Source organism: Falco punctatus, assembly GCF_963210335.1.
Source record: "Falco punctatus genome assembly, chromosome: 6".
In the NCBI taxonomy this organism is placed as follows: domain Eukaryota; kingdom Metazoa; phylum Chordata; class Aves; order Falconiformes; family Falconidae; genus Falco; species Falco punctatus.
The window spans coordinates 51,896,391-51,915,624 of NC_137585.1; the positions used below are offsets into that span (position 1 = coordinate 51,896,391).

The window sequence follows — 19,234 nt, forward strand, 5'->3', positions numbered from 1 at the left end:
ACAGATCTCCAATGGAGATGGAAACTCCACAAGCTTGCCAAGCAATCTGTTCCCTATCCTCACCACTAAAGTTTTCTGTAATTTCTAAAATAAATCTTACTTGCTGTAATTTAAGCCTATTACTTCTTGTGATATCAAACATAGGCAAGGGAAATAGATTGTTCTACTCCTTGGAGCAACCTCTTGTGTTATAATGTCTTCACTCTATCTTTTCTGTGTCAGACTAAACTAACATAATTTATTCAATCTTTTCTTTTAGGTTATAATTTCTATAGTTTGATCTTTCTTGTCACTCTCCTCTGGACTGTCTCCAGCTGACTCTCTTTTTTCTTCAAGTCTGGTCTCTAAAACTGGACATGGTATTCTAATTCAGTATGAAATTAAGATTTTATAGTTCCAGATTTCATCTGATTATTTGAATAATGAAGCTGATCATCTCCCAGAAGAAGGATACCGAAGTTGTCATTCTAATGCATAGTAATTGTTCTGCTGGAAACTGTGGTGAGTTGACCTTGGCTGGACACCAGGTGCCCACCAAGCTGCTCTATCACTCTCCTCTTCAGCAGAACAAGGGGGGTGAAAACAAGATGAGAAAATCAACTTGTGGGTCAAGATAAAGGCCATTAAATGAAGCAATAGCAAAAGTCAGGCGTGCAGAAGCAAAGGGAAACAAAAGATGCTATTCTCTACTTCCCATCAGCAGGCAATGTTCAGCCACTTCCCAGGAAGCAGGGCTTCAGTACGTCCAGTGGTTGCTCCAGAAGACAAATATCCTAAGTAACAAATGCCCTCCCTTCCTCCATTATCTTAGCTTTTGTATCTGTGCAGACATCATATGGTATGGAACAACTCACCGGTGAGTTTGGCTCAGCTGCCCTGGCTGTGTCCCTCCCAAGACCTTGCCCACCCCCAGCCTGCTGGTGAGGGGGGATGTTGCAGAGACAGCCCTGATGCTGTGCGAGCGCTGCTCAGCAGCAGCCAAAGCGCTGGGGTGTTGTCAACACCTTCTAGCCACCAATGCAAGCACAGCGCTGTGGGGCTCAGCCAGACCCAATACAGAAACCAAAGCTGAAAGTTAGATTAATTAAATCAGTTCAGCCAAAAACAACCTAAGGAAACTTGTTTTCCTTTTGGATTTGTGCCTTAAGCCTGAACACCTAAGAAGGCAGAAACTCTGATTCAAGTTTTCTTGCATCCTACTACTTCTATGAATTTTTTTGGTGTCTAGTAAGAGAGAAACTCATATGAAGCCTTTCCCTCAGTGGTGTTTATCTGCCAAATTCATCAAAACAAGACCAGGGAAGATGCCCAGGTACAACCCTGTGGATGACAGCTGGAGCAGACAGAGTAAGAAGATAGAGTAAGAAGAAGCAGGAGGACACAGCAGGGCCAAGCACAGCTGGTGCAGTTTTTAATAGCTGATTCAGGATTAGGCTGTGATTTTACAGCTAGTTCTGTTGACTCTGACAGAACAGCCCCTACCATAAGCCCACCTCACCAGCTATTCTAAACAACCTCAGAAACTTAGTGGCTGCAAGACCTCTACTTGTGGTGCATGGTTGAAACTGGCCAAATGCTGTTTTCAGGGGGTGGGCTGATACAGACAGCGTGATTTCCTAAGCCCTACTGCTTTAAGAAAGCAGGCTAAATAGCTTCCCTACTACTGTTGTGAGGTACCTAAACCATGTATTATTACATACTATCTTGCTATATTGAATTTAGATCTCCTACTTAATTAAAACATATTAAAGTTTTAAATGAGACATGCAGGTAAGAACACGTCTACTTACTTTCTTTCTTCTTTTCTGTCCTCCCTTATATAACTGCTTTACTCTTTTTCTCAAGAGAAAAAAGATCCATGCTTTTGAGAGCAGGACCCTGAAATTCAGCCTGCTGTCATTTATTTCATTCTCACAGTGATTCTACAACTAAATTCCATCGTATTTAGGTGGAGTCACTCAAGGATTACATAGGATATTCAGTATGTGAGACACAAGGTCAATCTATTCATTCCTGGAGGACTACTAATTATGTCACTAATGATGATACCAATTCCACTGCAAGGAGTTACAATTGTCACTGTAGGATTTTGGTCATAAATAAGTAAGAGGGCAGAGATATTTGTATTTGCATTAATTTGAAAAACTTCTCTAGCAAACATTTTATACAATCACTATTTGTAGATGTGTTTGGTATTTCAGGTTAAGTTGAATACTGGAGATTTCAGGAAAAATGCCATAAAACTTCAGCAGTACACCAGCATTAAGAAGCTGCCTCAGTCTACCAAAGAAGTGTCATATTTGCTTATAGTTACTCTGATAAATCTGATCCTAAGGGGTATTTATACTGTCTACTTCAAGGAGCTGTCTTTGTTATTATGAACGACCTCTTCAAAGGAGTCTACTTTTTTTTTCTCTAGTGATTATAGAGGAACTTTGGAGGCTACTCCTACCATCAACTATCCAACATCAGGTGCTTAACATGGCCTCCCTTTCTTTCTTTAGCAGAGTTAGACACTTGAAGTACAGTCCAAAATGTGATCAGTGAAGGGTAGGGGAAAGGAGACAAAAAGCGAGAGGCATAAAATCTCATGAAGATATTGTCTACAGAGCAAGCAGTGGCTGACCTTACAGTAAGCTGGGGCAAGACCAGAGACAAGGCTGCTAAGACAGGCTAGAGGATGGAGCAATCGGAAAGAGATAGATACTATAGGGAGCAAAGAGAGAATCAGCTCAGTTTGGCTAGGTAAAAACGGAAATAAGGACTAGAATGTTACCAGAGGAACTGGAAGCATTTGGCAAGAAGACAGGAACCTTAAGCTCCTAGGACAAGGTTTTACTAAAAGAAGAGATTCGGGCCCAGATGAACAACATGATAAATTAAATTAGCATTGCCTATTTGAGGAGAATTGGAACAAGACACAGGGACAGGGACAGGTGTTTGCGCAGACTGACAAAAGCTGGAAAGGTTGGGCAGATGAAAACACAGTTGGTAGAAAAAGCACCTGAGCCCCAAGATTTATTCATTGTCAGAAACCGCATGTCTCACCAAAACTGAAGCCGGCCATGTGAGAACAGCACTCTACCCTTACCAGCTGTCCCTTCAAGTCCAGCTAGCATAAGTGTGGTTTCTCCACATAAAGCACAGCAAGGCAGAGCTTGTTTGCTGTGAGAATTTTCTTTTTTTTGTAGGTCTTGGTTGGACAGGAAGTCAAAATGTCTAGAGGTAGAGCAAGCTACTAGGTTATCTACTCTGGTCACATGTCTAACAAACACCACAGTACCCTCCTGCAGTAATACCTGCCATAATCTATGTTTTGTCATCTTGATTTGAAGGTGGACATCCTATTGGTAGTTACACTACTTAAAATTTATGACACCGCTCCTATTTGAATTTTGTTTTACTTTTCAAACACTAGCACTTTGCATGCCTTTTTTTCTATATAACAGTTCTGTTCTACCCATAAAACTATTTACTTGGTGTAAGCAAACCGCTGTCTTCATAAAATTAATTCCATAAAGATATAGTCAGCAAAGAATATGCAAGCTCACATTCCCTGCCATTTTTTCTAGCTTTCAAATCTATTTCTGGGAACAGGACAAATATCTAAAGTAGACAAGATTGTGGACAAAGAACCCATGAGGTTTTGCAGTAACAAATTGTTTTAATGAATATATTGAGTGCATATAATACAACTAAATAAGATGTGGGACAAATCATCAATATTTGTGTTTTATTGGATGTCACTATGTAAACAGGATGTACTGTTTACTTACTATAAAGCCCATGTTAAGGACATTGTACAACAACATTTTTCATATCCCAATTAAAGGCCAGGGAAAAGCCAAGCAGCACATCAACTTCTTACAGGTGCAAAACCAGATTACTGAATTCACATAGTGAAAAAATATCCCTGCAAGTGTAAAACCTGCTTTAGCCTGTTATTTTAGGCACAATGCAGACATACCTGATAATTTTGTTATTTGGCACCAGTTCTTGGAAGGTTCAAAGGCACTGCAGAGCTTCACTCTTTCCAGTAAGGCACCTGCTGGTACTGAATACTTACATCTCTATGAAGCTAAACTTCTGCCGTAACGCAAGGAATCCTAGTCTTACTATTTTGACAGGGATTGAAACCTGCTTTGTCCCTTAAGCCTGAATGAGATTCCCATAACAGGAAGATCCCTCCCTGCCTCACCTGCAGGCCAAACAAGCATGACCCCATGGTCAGGTGCTTGGGCAAAGGCAGCTGAAGACAAGTGTTTGACACTGGCCAGGATATGCTCTCCAGCACGACCCAGTGGTACAGCAATTAGCAAACTCCCCGGGAATGCAGCCATTCCCCACCAGCTTGCTCAGGCAGCTTCCTGATCAGAAGTTTCTGCAAAATCCACTCCCACTTCTCCTCCCACACTGCTAAGGAAGCCTCCACACCTTGAGCTGGGCTGTGACATCCTCCAGACAAAAGGCATCCAGAACTACACAGAGGGATGCAGAGCAGAGGGACAAGTAACCACCCAAGGATTTCAGCCTTGGAGTAAGTGGGGGTGGAAGCATCCCTATCATGTCCTGTCTGTTGACACAACTCAGAAGGAAAAAGTAGTTTTCATCCAGATGTCATGCTACTTCAGAGATGTTTAACAAAAAAAAAAAATAGAGATTACCAATTCCTTACATTTGATGCCTCTGCTAATTTCTTCCTCTGTTCTTCATTCATGCAAAACAAACAAGAGTCAGTGAAGGAAATATGCTCACACCTCCTCTGCATGCTCATGGCACATTTCCAGTCTGCAAGGTAAAACCTTTAAGGGCTACCCCGGCTGTGATGAAACATGGCACTGGTCGTTGCTATAAGGACCTACAAACTGCTGCCCACTGCTCTGGGCCAACCGCTCTTTCATCATTCTCCTCTACCTGCCTGCAACCTGCTAGGGAAGACAGGGAATGGGGCATTAGACAACCCAGTTGAGATGGGGGACAGGGATAAAAAAGGGCACAGTGCTTGGAGAAAACAACATGGAATAAGTAGAAGGCCTTAGAAGTTCAGGATCACTTCCCCCTTTGCTGTATATGTGGATCCATCAGACTTCTCTTTCTTCTCTCTCTTTTATCTAAAGCATTCTTGCAGCTTTGACCCAATTTTTCCATGTTTCTCATTGTTCCTGAGAAGGGGCATAGTGGTAGGAAGTCCACAACAAGAAGATGAGGCTGTTTCTCTGTTCACAGTAAACAAATTCACAGACAGAACTTAGCATGCATTATATAATGATGTTCAGTCAGAACTTGTACCTGATATGGATTTGGTACAGTTCTTACAACACGTGGAAGAACGCTTTTAGAATCTGTCGGCCATCTTAATTTAAAAATTCTGGAGCTATTTAAAAAGCAAGCTTTAGTGAAAGTCAGTTTTTAGTAAGAACACCAAAGGAACTTAACACATTTAAATGCTGAATGCACCAGCGCCTCACGCATGAACCACGAAGAGTTCATGCACAGCAGGGTCCACATACGCAGTTGGCAATGCCAAGCTGGTGACTTACAGCTAACTCAGCAAGGCTGAGACAGTAGTTGTCACAACTGCAACTGCAATGCAAACTGCACTACAAACGCCTTTTTTAAGTGCTTCAATTCACTCTCAAGTGAGCAGAAACATCTTGGGAATGTAAGGGTGGGATCCATCTCATCCAGTTTGGCACATCTGCATCAATGGAGTCTTGAGAGTGATTCATCTGACTAAAAGTAGATCCCTGCTTTAAAATGAGATGACTCACTTTCTGGACAATATTGACTGTTTTGACTGAATCCCCATTGACTATGACTCCAGGCCTATCAGCAGCCTCTACCCACTCTAAAACAGGAGAGAAATTCAATGAGTTTGACTGAAGGCTAGGGATATTCCAGGACATGATCAAGTAAACTAGTAGCTAATATAGACTATCTTCCAGTTCTCATTGTAGAGGAACTATTGATGATCCTACAGAGACATCACCACAGTAAGAATTCTACTGAGATAATATGCCCAAACCAGGCATTAATTAAAAATTAAAAAAAAAGGTAGAAAGGAATTTGGGTTTTTTTAAAATCTTCTATAAGTATAGAGCTATTTTTTTACAATGTTTTATACTGTGCATATACATACCAGATATATATTCACCATTTATGAATATTCACCATGAATCAACAAAGTATTTTTATGTAATCAAAGTCCTGGCACATTAGGAAGATTGTATGTTTGATAGTTTTCAGATTATATCATAGGCTTTGATAGTTTTCAGATTATATCATAGGCTTTAAACTATTGCTTATAAAAAGATGCAGATACTGAAATTTTGAAGTTATTTAAATAGAAATTATTTTCTTAACTAAGGGGAAAGACAGTCATTAGTTACAACTTTTTTTTGTAGAAGCATATCCTTGTGACCAGCATCTGAGTGATGCTTTTATTATATGCACTGGATATGTTATGGGGTTTGAATCATAGAACTTCTTCTAAAACTAAACTGAACAGCCACATAATTCTTCTTACAAAGCATGATATAATCTAATCAAAGTGTTGAAAGCCGATTTTTTTTTCTTTCCTCATTACCCATTCCCCTTTCCCATATTTCTAATAAAATATAAGCCAGTGTGTCGATTTGTTAACTACTGAGGAAAGGACAGGAAGGTTTATATTCTAACTATTTTGTCACATAGAGAGAGGCATTATCAAACTAATGAAGAAATGCTAGGTTTAAGACAAAATACAAGTAATATTTTCTAGTTAGCAAAGGTTAAAAACATACTGGATGTTTTTATTTAAGATAAGGGTTACGATTATACACTCCCTTGTATTTTTCCTGTTACCTATACCAGTGGAAGCTGCTGCCAAATCAGAGATCCCAATCAATTTCGCAAAACTGTGAATGATTACACCAGAAGAAGGAAAGGCATATATTCCATTAAAATATGTATCACATACATTAAATTTTTAGTGAGACATAAAGTAGGTTCATATTGTTTCTTATAAAATGTATAGAATTTGATCACAGTCATAAGGAGATAAATGACATTTTTTTCAAGCACTGTTTAGAATGTGCATACTTTTTAACAAAAAGATACTAATGTAAGTCAGCTTTTCATTTTATACAATTTTTTTGTAACACATAGCTCCATATACAGCCCTGAACAACACTGTGAGTGCAACAACATCACGCTCTCATATAGTTTTGCTAATGCTGAAGTTAAGCAGAGTGTTTGGAAATGGGAATTAATACCAGTTAGAAGACAACAATGTTCTAACTCCAAAACGGTGCCAATTGCAGTCATGTACACTAGCCATCTACAGACAAGTAAGTATGCATTATCTATTAAGCAGATAAGAAACCCACATGGGAAAACAACAATTTAAAGCCCTGAAAAAAACAAGGCTACTCCAAAACATCTGCCACTTTCTACTGTCTCCAATCTCATCTTAGGACAATAGTAGGGAAAATGTCCCTCAAAGCAATCCTGATTAATTATCCTCTTAGGTCTTTCATGCCTTCAGTAGAGAAGCATGTGCTCTTTGAAAATAGATCCATGCTTTTCAAAGTTCAGTATTAAGAGACAGATTCAAAAGAGATTCAGACAGATTTTAGGGTTCTACATTGAAAGTTACAGCCCTCAGAACCTAAACTCAGCTGCAATCTTTCAGCGTTGAAATGTGTAGGTGCCTCACCTTTGACACTCAAGCTCTCTGAGGGCAACAGGGGTTCTAGCAGATCTGCAGTGGCAAACTGTTGTCATCTGCTGGTCTGTGCCTCACCCCTCCGATGGACAGGTTGGAAGTGATCCCTTGAGGTCAGCTATTTTAACTTCTTATTCAAAGCAGCTCCAACTAAAGCAGGTTGCTCAGTCAGGTTTTGAACAGCTCCAAGACAGAGATTCCACAATATATATTGAAAACCCATTCCAGCATTTGACAATCCTAACAACAGTGAAAGTATTTTTTCCTTACATGCAGAATTTCCTGTTAGCAACTTGTGTCGATTAGCAGTTCCCCTACCACCATACACCTCCAAGAAGAGTCTGAATCTCTTGTCTATATTCACCTCACCACACTCTCCTCATATGCTTGTCCTCCAGCCTGTGTGACCTTAGTGACACTCTGCTGCGTTCACAACAGTATGTCAATGTCTTGTGCTGGGCAGCCAAAGCCAGTACTCCAGAAGCAGTCTCACAAGTACCAACTAGAGGGGAATAATTAATTCCCTGGACATGCTGATTACATCTTGCTGATATAAACCAGGATGAGGTTGACCTTGTTTGCCCCAACTGCCAACTCATGCTCATAAGTGTCCACAAGGACTCCAGGTCCCTTTCTGCAAAGCTGCTGTCTGGTCAGTTGACCTCCAGTATGTGCAAGTGCAGGGGGTTATTCCATGCCCGACACAGGACTTCTCGCCTTTGCTGTGCTTGGTGACGCTCCTGGCAACCCATTCCTCCAGCCCATCCTGGTCACTCTGAATAACAGCCCTGCTCTCCAGCGTATCAGCTGGCTCCCCTGCAGGCTGGTATCATCCATAAATTTGCTGATAGTGCACTCTCTCCCATAGTCCAGATCATTAACAGTGAAGACATCACACCCCACTGGCCCCAGAATCTGTCCCTGAGGGGGACTGCCACTAGCAACCAGCTGTCAGATGGACTTTGTACTGCCAGTCACAACCTGTTTAGCCTGGTAGTTCAGCCAGTTTTCCATCCACCTTGTCATCTGCTTACGCTGTCCATATCTCACCATTTTGTCTGGTAGGATACTATGAAAGACCTTGGGAAAAGCTTTGCTAAAGTCAAGGTAAACAATATTCACTACTCTTCCCTTGCCCACAGAACCAGTCGTCTTACCAAGATCAACCAATCAGTTCACCCTGGTAAATTCATGCTGCCTATTTCTAACCACCTTCTTGCACTTCCTGAGCTCAGAAATAGTTTCCAGGAGCAAAAATCTTCCAGGAGACTGCCGTTAGACTGCTCAGCTTGTAGTTCCCTAGATCCTTTTCCTCAACTTTCTTGAAGACAAGTATGACATTTGTCTTTTTCTTCTGTCCATCGGGGACCTCCCCAGTCACCATAATCTGTCAAAGTCAATGGGCAGCAGAGTCACAGTGACATGGGTTAGCTTCCTCAGCACCCTTGGATGCACTCCCCTGCTTCCATGAACTTTGGTACATCCAATTGGCTTAAGCACTCAGTCTTTCTCCACTGTGGCTACTGCTTCACACCCTCAGACTCTACTATTAGCCCCAGGATTGAGAGTAAATCTTACCAATAAAAAAGCAAAAAGAACACTCAGAAGCAGAATAGGCAATGAACACCTCCCCTTTTTCCATTCACCTTTTGTCAGTAGGTCCCCCTGCCACAGAGTACTTGGCCCACATTTTCCATAGGCTGCCTTTTTGTTGCCAGCAACCTTATTAAAGTCCTCTTTGTCGCCATTCACATCCTTTGCAGTTGCAACACCAACTGAGCTTTGGCTTTCCTAATTCCCTCTCTGCAGACTTGGGCAATGTCTCTATATTCCATCCAGGTAGTCCTGGACCTACTGCATACTTCTATTTTGTATTTTGAGGTCAGTCAAGAGTCTCCTGCTCATCCATACTTGCCTTGTACCACATCTGCTCATCTTTCTGTGATTTGGAATGAACCAATTCTGTGTTTTGAGGAGGCTGTTCTTGAAGGTCAGCTAGCTATCCCAGGGGCAGCGAATTGTCTCCCATGTAATGCTACCCACCAGATCCCTGAACAACCTGAATTTTGCCCTCCAGAAGTCAAGGCTGGCAATTTTACTATTTGTTTTGCTCATTTATCTCAGGATTTTAAACTATACAATCTCAGGGTTGCAGTCAAAGCTGCCCTCAATCTCCACACGCCCAGCCAGTTTGTTCATGAGTAAAAGGTCCAGCAGTGCACCTCCCCTAGTGGACTCACCCAATCACCTGTGTCAAGAAATTGCCATTGGATTTATTTAATTTTTTTGCACTTAATCCATGCTTCAAGTGCTGACATGTGTCAGGAACCTGGTGTTCCCTAGAATAGGGAGTTGCACTTTTACTGTCTTGACAGGAGAAACCTCACTTGGCCTTAAAGATCTGAATATCCTTATCACCTGCCACAAGGAATCTCGGGGAGAAGGCTCCTTTAACATAGCTGCAGTGCTGAGGAATACTGTGGCCCTAATGCAAAGGGCTTGTAACATATCCTAAGGAGAAATGTGATGTAAGTGTGAGGAGTTTAGAAATGTTGTGGTGCCAAGGCCTGTTGTGACAGGTGCTACCTTTGTCACCTCTAAGAAGGCTAGGAGTAGACAAGGAAACTAAGGGGACATTCTCAAGTTGTTTGGTGCTAGCTACGGGGATAAGCAGAGCGGTCCTATCCGTCTTGAGTCCTATCCACTCACTAGGGTCCAAGGAACACATAGTACTCCAACGCTCACCAGTGCCAAAGATGAGAAAAGTAGCATGCTTGCAGTCACTTCATCTTAAAGATCTTTTCCAATCTAAATGATTCCATGACTCTATGTAGGCTTTTACTAGGTGAAACAGTGCTGGAGATCCCCGTTGCTGTATTTCACTTGCCAGTGAGCTTCCTTGCTAATCTCATGTGCCCAAGAAGTCTTGATATAGTAAGGGTTAGAGCTGCTGCCTTGAGGGAGGACGGCCTAGCTTATTAGGAGGATGGCCTCGTACTGATTCAATAATGAAGGCTTTTGCCATTTCACAGCTCCTGAGTATTTAATGTGGCCATAGACTTCTGAATTTACTGTCTCCATCACCTTCCACATCCGTAATCCCGCTGTTCAAGTTCCTTACCTCCTCTTGTTCTAAAATAACGATGGATTGAACATTTATCAGAAATACATCACCTTCTAAGGCAGTTGAGGCTCCTGGTTTGCACAAGAGATGATAGGATCCACCCTTTGTAAGTCATGCTGAGTGACAAGTAGTCTTTGGAGAAGACTTGTAGAGGCACATACGCATCTTGAGTTTCTGATAAACAGAAAACAACTCACTACCTGTCTGAAATTCACTGTAGCAGGCCACTGGACCTCAGCAGTGCCCCTGAAAGAAACTTGTGTGGGGCGCTCCGTACCTCGTATCATACACAAAAGGGGAAAAAGTCTCTGAGCTTGAGTAATAGGGCCTGCATACATCCTACAAGGTGAATACAGATGTGGGCTTTAAAACGGAACGTAGCTTTTCGTCAGTGAAGACTGTAATTTCCCAGGTAATGTATTTGAAGAAGCAGGATGACAACTCTTGCTCCTGAAGAGGACTCCTCATCATATTTTAAACGAAAAGACATAAACACCAATCAGGATAGCATTGTAGGCTATAAATCCTAAGTAAAATAGGCACCTGCAGACAGTAGTACCTCTGCTTAAGAAAGCTCCAAGGCCCTCTTTTGCACAAAATTTTTCACTAGACTGAGTGGTCCCACTCGATCCTGAGTTTTGTAGTTCCTGTTCCAGGGCAATTATCCTTTGATTTTACATGAAATGCTGAACCAGGACCTGGTTTAGAAGGAAACTGCAGTCACATGAAAGAGAAATTCTATTGTAACACCAAGTGCTTTATATAGTGTTTCTCAATTGTGTGAGAAGTACAACAGCTGGGCTGGAAGAGTATGGACTTTGTAGTTAAAATCTGAATTTTTTATTTTTAAAAAGAAAGATAAATAAGTTATCTTGTTTCTTCATTTTCATTCCTGACTTTCCTTATCCTCTTCTCTAGCTCACATAATATAGATTATTTTTTATAATGCTTTATTGTGAGAAAAAAGGGTTTTGAGGAACATGAATTTATTTCACTTCGACTAAACTGAGTGTATCCCAAGGTCTAAATTGCACGACATTTCTTCTTACTTCATATGTAGAGGCATTTGATTTGTCCTTCTGGAGCCTCCCAAGGCTTTCAAGCAATTCAAGCGTCATAAATGCACTGGGACTGTAACACATGATGAGCCATTGGGTTAATCTACAGAAGCAAAGCCCCTAATTGTTGAAGCAAGACAGAAGAGGTGGTGAGGCTAATGATGCTGCATTATTCTGGGCTCCAGCCCAACCTCCTTCCACCACTGGAACAGTGAAACTTCCAGGGTGAGCTGGAAGAGCTACCTCTCCCCTTGTTTTTCTAAAGCATAGCATCAGTTTGATATGATTGACACGGGAAAGGGGAGGGTTTCTAACTGAAAATCAACAGTTAAAGGTCTGTTTTTACTTTTCAGTTACTTAACTTTGCCGTTTATAAGATAAAATTATAATCTGGGATTATTTACAATTTCATTCTTCCCTCTGTACTTAAGGGGGAATGAATCTCCAGATTGATGTGCTGTAGCTCCAGCACCAATGTGTTGCAGAGAGGAGGCAGAGGAAGTGGGACCTGGAAAGAAAGCTAAAATGGATGAGATTTACCAAAAATTAAAACCAGTGGGTCTACAGGAGGGCAGCAGTTTGGAGATTCAAGGGCAGATAAGGCAGCACTTCAGCATTCAGTTTTAATGTTGACTGAAAACATTAATCTTACCAAAATAAAGTCTGTGGTACGTGTCTTCTGTCTCTCTCATCTACACAAAGACATGTAGGAAGCATAGTCATTCTAGCAATATCCCATATTTGCACTACTTTAGATGTGGAATTTATTTCATATACGCATTTACCTTAAAATTTGTCTACAGAAAAATAAAGAGGGGAAAAAAGTATATAGGTATAGAAGACCTAAATATAGATGTGCCATGGTCCCAAAGCTCCTTTCTTAGATTCTTCATGACTGAAGGAGATAAAATTGTTTCCAAATCTGTCTTGAAAATATATAGGAAACACGGCTCTTTATGGAACTTCTCTCCATCCCCAAGGCCTGCAGACTCCAAACATACGTCTTTGGATACAGTGCAAGATTTTGGTGCACACAGGCTTAAAGTAGGCAACAGAAGGAAAACATAACAGGGTTTTTATCAGCCAAAATGCTTTTTCTAACTAATTTCTATATTGCCTGTGTCTATCCCACATGGACAAGCTGCAGGTAAAATGAAAGTTTTCTATTCCTGTTTTCTTGTAAATACCACAAGATGACAGTTGTACCCCACCTGCCCTGTAAAAGAGCAAGTTAACTATGCAGCCAGGTGTACCTCCTTCAAAATGCCTGTGGCAACTGGGCTAAGCAAACTAGAGGAAATATTTTTCAGCAGACCCACTTCATTACCCTTTTAAACAGCAACATGGACCTGGTAGCAGCACTAGTTGCCTTGGCTTCCAGTTTCCTGCACTCTCTCATCACTGTGAACAAGAGGGCCGATGCTTTGTCCTGCTGCTGCTATCTGAATGGTGTGGATGCCAGAGCCTTTGAAAGTGGAATAAAGGAAGAGGGAGCCCTGCCTTTCCCTGATGCATACCTCCGCCTTCTCTTGCACTGACACTGCCCTTCACATTGTGATTCTTCTTTGGTAACAAGTCCCTTTAAAAGGTAACTTTTTTGTCCTCTAAATTTTCAGCTGAATTAATCTTTACGTAGACTGTAGTACAGCTGTGTGAATGCTAATGCCAAGAGGAAGAAAGAAGAGGATGAAGGTGGCTGCTTCTGTTTGGAAGCAGCCAGTTTAAGCTATATTTAACTGATTGTGGAACAACTTGCTGTTACTTAACCACTAGCAGTAGCAGTTCCAGATCTTGGCATCAGTTTGAGTATTTAGTGCGTAACTGTAAAAAGCCACTCTGCTACAGGATGAAGCTATTACTGCTGTTCAGAAACTAGCTAGTCAGACTACTACCACTTCATGAGCTACTAGCTTGGCAAATCAACTACTGTATTAGGTTAGTAATCATTATATATATAAAATATAATATAGTTATCATTATGTAAATTATTTACCTGCAGGTTTTCAGCATCAGGGATTTGCCCAAAATCTCAGTTGTTCCTAGAATGAAACAGTACCATGAGACCCACACTGGCCAAGAGGAGATACAGATACTATGCATACACATGCTCATGACTCAGAGGTGATCCCATGAAACAGCTGCCTCCTAAGTTACATTATATTCCATATTTTGAGGAGATTTGAGCTTTTACATCAAAACTTGTCCAATAAAAGAGCTAGGAGTTGTCTGTTAGATTTTCCTTCCCCGAAGATTTAAGGGGCTCTTAAAGCACGAGAAATATTTTGTCCCCAAATAATTTTATGTATTGGGGTAAGCGGAGTCTTAACACAAAATCTGGCACACAATTCAAGAGCTACTTCCTGTAGTAGCTACTTTGTGGTAATGACATGTCATTTCTGTAGATTGTGTAAATTGCTGGCTCTGGTTTTATACTTCAATAAAATCTGTTTGCATAGCTCATACTTCTCCTTTCATTAAAATTAGGCAGGCAGAAGTTCAAACAACAAAACTTTATTGTTCATGTCTGTAAGTTAAATAACCACTGCAAAGTATAAAATGTTTTTAAAACAATGTAACAACATGCAAACCACTGCTAAGTTGTACAGAAATTGCAGTGTACTTTGAAATGATTGATGCACAAAGGAAGAACCTTGCAATTCTCCCATCTCCTCTCCATACCCCCTTATTTCTTGTCTAAGTGGTGCATCAAAGAATATGAGGAAGAATGCTTAGGATGGTTAAATTCTGGAATCAAACACTATAAATGTACTTACATCCAAACTGTAACTTGTTTCTTATATTCAGACAAAGGACAGTATTTTCATATTAGCAATCTAGTTCTTCTTCCACCTCTACAAAAATGCTGAAAAGTAATTTTTTAGAGATACATATGAAATATTTTAAAGTAGAAAACCCTTACCAAAATTAATTGGCAACACTGCTGCAGAATATGAACGCAACTGGTAAGTTTCTTTGCAAGTATTTTTACTTACTGTCTTTGACTAGTGAATTGGCAGCAGCTTTGTCCAATTAATTTTGACAGGAGTGGAGACTGATAAAGAGAAAAATTTATCAGTACTTAAGTCCTGACTACTTTCATTACCCATAAGACATTACACAGAATACTAACACTCTGGTTTTGAGAGATGAACCAACATCTTCTGGGAAACACCGCACAACTCCTGGACTCCAGTTCCAACACACTTACATATGGACACAAACCCCTTTCAGATACTTGAGTTCAGGTCCTGGAAGAAGCTACGGGAGCTGTGACTTGAAGAGCTCCTGTTCTCTTACTGATACGTGGAGGGCACCAGCTCAAAGAACAGCGTGCTTGGCAAGGCTGGTACAGTACTGCATTTGATAGTTACACTCAAAATGTGCCATTCCAGATAGCTGGCCAGCAGTGGTCTTTCCTCCTGCCACACCCAGGCTCAGGCACCTGCCTATTTATTGCTTTCTTTCCAAATGTTAAACTTCCTATAACTTCATTTGCATTGTGGAGTTTAATATTTATTGCTACTCCCCATTTAAGATCAGCAAGCTCTACTAAGGCAATAACAAATTAACCTAAAATAAGTTTGGCACAAAATATGGTGGCTTTGCTTTTGCTAATATTTGAATTTGTGCCTAACATCCAATGAGCAGTACTCCGCTTGCAGCACTGGACAAAGGGGAAGCTTAAGAGGAACTCCTTTATCAGGCACGACAACCCATTTTCAAGACACCTGGAGAGCTGTGGTGTTGAAGTGCGCATGACAGCTTTTTAGAAAGCCAGTAGCTGCATAACGTATGTTTTGTGGTAGAGTTTTGTCATCTACCAAGGCAGGGGAAGTTCTGCTGGGCTACCTAAAAGGCCATCTAAAATCCTGCCGATTTTTCCTTCAAAAAATCCCCTCACTTTCCACGAAAAGATGTTGAAGAATACTGAAGCCGCTTCGATGATATGTTCGAAAAGTGCCTGTTTCTCTCCAGCTGGCACTGAATCACTTGCAGGCAGGCAGAGGTCAGATTCACTGACTTCTGTACCTAGGAACTGCAATGTGCCATTGAAAAGAACAAGAACAGACAAAAAGCAAGTTTTCTTTTCTGCATCTTCCCTGGTACTAGAAGAGTATAAAAAAGCAGACCCTTCATTATAACAAACGCTCAGTGTAACATTCACATACCTAGTGGAGTATTTAATGAAGACTTCTAAAAATAGACTATTGTTGACTTCAAGCCATAAAACTCCCAATTCTACAGTCACTGTGTTTATGAAGATCAAATAAAAAGCCTTCCCTCTCCCTCAACTATAGGGGGTTCGTTTGTTTTGTTTTGGAAGGGGGTAGGTGGAGTGTCCCCAAATAAGAGGCATGTGACTATGGAGCAGCACTCTGTGTTCTAATTATATTGCTACAAGACATGTCCCAAACATTCTGTGAGGATGGGATGGGGACAGGTTAAGGACAAATAAAGCAAACAGCTGTATAAAGCTCTTCTATACAATTCTCACACCTAACTGAAGCCAGTAATACCACAATGAAGACAAAAAAGCTCTTAACATTATGCTCGCTAGCCATTCATTAGGCAGTCCTCTCTTAAAAATTAAACAAATAACAAAACCCCAAAACCTAAAAAAGCAGGCAGTACTTATTAGGTCAAGCCTTTGTTAGCAATGAAGCCACCAGGACCCTGTGAGCAGAGATTAGCACACTAAGTAATCCTTTGGGAATTCCCTCAAGACATCCAGCTAGCTGACAAAACTGTTCCAGTCTTGGACTGTGATCCTGTAACAACAGTGGTGTGGTGATCACAGCTCTGCCTACCAAAGGGATACAGTTCACATACTACCCAAGGCTCAGTTAACCTACCTACCACAAGGCAATTGCTTCAGCTACTCGGTGCCCTAAACCCATTTAAGGAAGGCAGCACCAAAATCACCACCATAAGGAATGTTTTACTACTTGAATTGCAAGTACAGCACTTGCTGTCTTCCTTTCATACACTGACTCTGTATTGGACAGTGCTATTGTGAGTAATTAGCATTACACTGGCATGAGCTGAGCATATTACAGGATAGCTGACTTCCCAAATTGGAACCCAGCATACAGATACACTGCATATAGTGACTATAAATGCAAATAGAGCCAAATAGCTACTAGGATACGTTTTCAGGACTGAATTTCAACAGGACTTCAGGTTCTGAGACACCTTATAAGAAGAAACAACCAAAAATATGCAGTTCTTTCTGAACTTAAAACTACTTGGGATGAAGTTTTTCGGGCCAGGTGTCTGCCTCAAGCTGATGTTTTCAGAAGAAATTTTCAGCAAGAACCTAAGTATTAAACTGGGAGAAGAAAAAACTCCCGTTTTTACACAAGTACAGAAAAAGCCCTCTTAACGTACTTGAAAAGGCCTTTACTTTGAAGGGAGAATTTGAAATTTAGTGGGAGAGTAGACTTTGAAACAGGGACATGCCTTTTGGGCAGTTTTCCTATTCAACATCATGATAAAGCAATACGCTTTTGAATCTCAAGCTGCAAATGCACGGCAAGAAATAATTTTAAAAAAATAATATTAAGAGCTAGAAGCCGGATTTTCTGAAAATTCTGTGGCACTAGCAATGCTGCAGGTTGGTGCTTGCCGTCACTCCTACCCGAGGCAGCAGTGGGGACTGCAGTTAAGGTCGGGGCTCACTGTGCTCCGTGCTCCCCCTCCTGGCACCCAGGCCAGCGGCGAGAGCCAGCGGCAAGCCTCGGAGGGAGGGGAGGAGTGGGTGACGTGGGGAGGCTACAGCAAATGCATCCTGTTGGGTATATCCCACTTCTATTTCTGTCTTTATCAAGCATTTACACTGAGCAGCGGGTTTCTTGCATCGAACTGGTGTCCTCTAATGAAGTGCTTCTCATTTTCTGAGTTCCAAATTCGAGCCTCTGGAAACTAAATGCAGAAGTAGCAAACAGTATTTACCGTACGTGTACAGCCTTCTTGACTGCACCTTCTGAGCACTGCAAATGTTTCAAAGAACAGAGCATCACAATAATCTCACACAAGGAAAGCCCTAACAATGCAGAGGACCACAACACGTACACACAAGTTCATAAAAAAGCCTATGACTGAATTTAACACGGCTCTAAAGTTCTGGGTAGCACTCCTGCTGAACTCTCTCTACTCTCAAATAACCTGTAAATTCTATCTATTGAAACTGTGCTTTAATTAAATAAAGCACACCCCAAATTAGCAGCATTCCTGTATTGAATTCCTCCGTGCCTTAGCTTTCTCAGCATTACAGTGATGATAACGCCACAAGCTCAGAATTTTGGGATCTCATTAGTATGAGCATTCAGATACTCGCCTAATGATTACTCTAGAAAAGCCTGTATGAAAAAAATAAGTAAGTCTGAATACAGATAAACATTAAAACATCCTGCAGATACAAAGGCATAACCTTTTTTATTGTTATTATTCAGTAAGCAGTATCCACCCCAAACTGAATACCATACATGAAAAGAAGTGATCATATAATTAAGGACTATCATAACACACATGCATGATGTCACACAGATGGAAGACTCTTAAGTAATGAGCACTGGATTTTTCAACCTTAATTTTTTGTTTATATGTTAATGGTTGTATGTAATTATATGTAACTTTAATGTTCAGTGTCAGACGAACTATTAGATTTTTATTTAAAGTCAAGAATGGCAGATTAAAAAAAAATGTGAATGTCTATATATTTTCTTCTATAAATAAGTAAATTGATCCCAATATGAACTTGATTGCAGCTAGTTATCCAAATTCTTTTAAAAGAAGATCCTTAAAAAACATCTTTGAAAGCTTCATTATCATATTTTGGCAAAAGGAGGATTCCTTAGCACAATGCTTAAGCAACATGGGGAAACTTGCACTATCAAATATGTACTATGATTAGTGTACAGTACTGCAAACATGACACCAACACCTGGATTAAGGGCACACAACTCCATTTTCTTAAGTGCTAAGCACAACTAATTCCAAAGGAACACCATGGCAGCTCTGTAATAACTTGGCAGCCCCTTGAAGGAAAAACTATGACATTATTTCATTTTCCTAAAGCAAAGTGAAGAATGAGCCCACACTTACTAAAACAGAGGTAACAAATCAAGCACAACATTCTAAGGGTTTAATTCACAGACAGGCTTACTTTACTTTTGTCTTATAAATCTAGCTGAACTTGTAGCGTAAAAAAAAAATATCTATTTTGACTTTGTAAATTAACACTTGAGTAACTTGATGAAGGATGAAATGAGACAGGGAAGAGCTTCATTCCTAGAGACCGTACTGTAAACTCAGGGCACTGCTGTTTACACTGGAGAACTCACTACA

The 19,234-nt window shown here is 40.7% G+C and overlaps 1 long non-coding RNA gene across 7 annotated transcripts in view; it reads right to left on the bottom strand.

Annotated features, from left to right (window-relative positions):
• Window positions 1-19,234, bottom strand: part of LOC308065916 — a 60,306-nt gene that overhangs the window by 36,136 nt on the left and 4,936 nt on the right. For 3 of the 7 annotated variants that reach the window (XR_013928974.1, XR_013928976.1, XR_013928978.1), the window contains exons 2-3: window positions 14,662-14,750; window positions 13,881-13,926 (exon numbers count right to left, since the gene is read on the bottom strand). This is a non-coding gene — a long non-coding RNA (uncharacterized lncRNA). Of the gene's footprint in view, window positions 1-9,977; window positions 12,926-13,880; window positions 13,927-14,661; window positions 14,751-19,234 lie in introns of those variants that run through there. The other 4 variants (XR_013928973.1, XR_013928975.1, XR_013928977.1 and 1 more) reach the window with 2 other exon arrangements.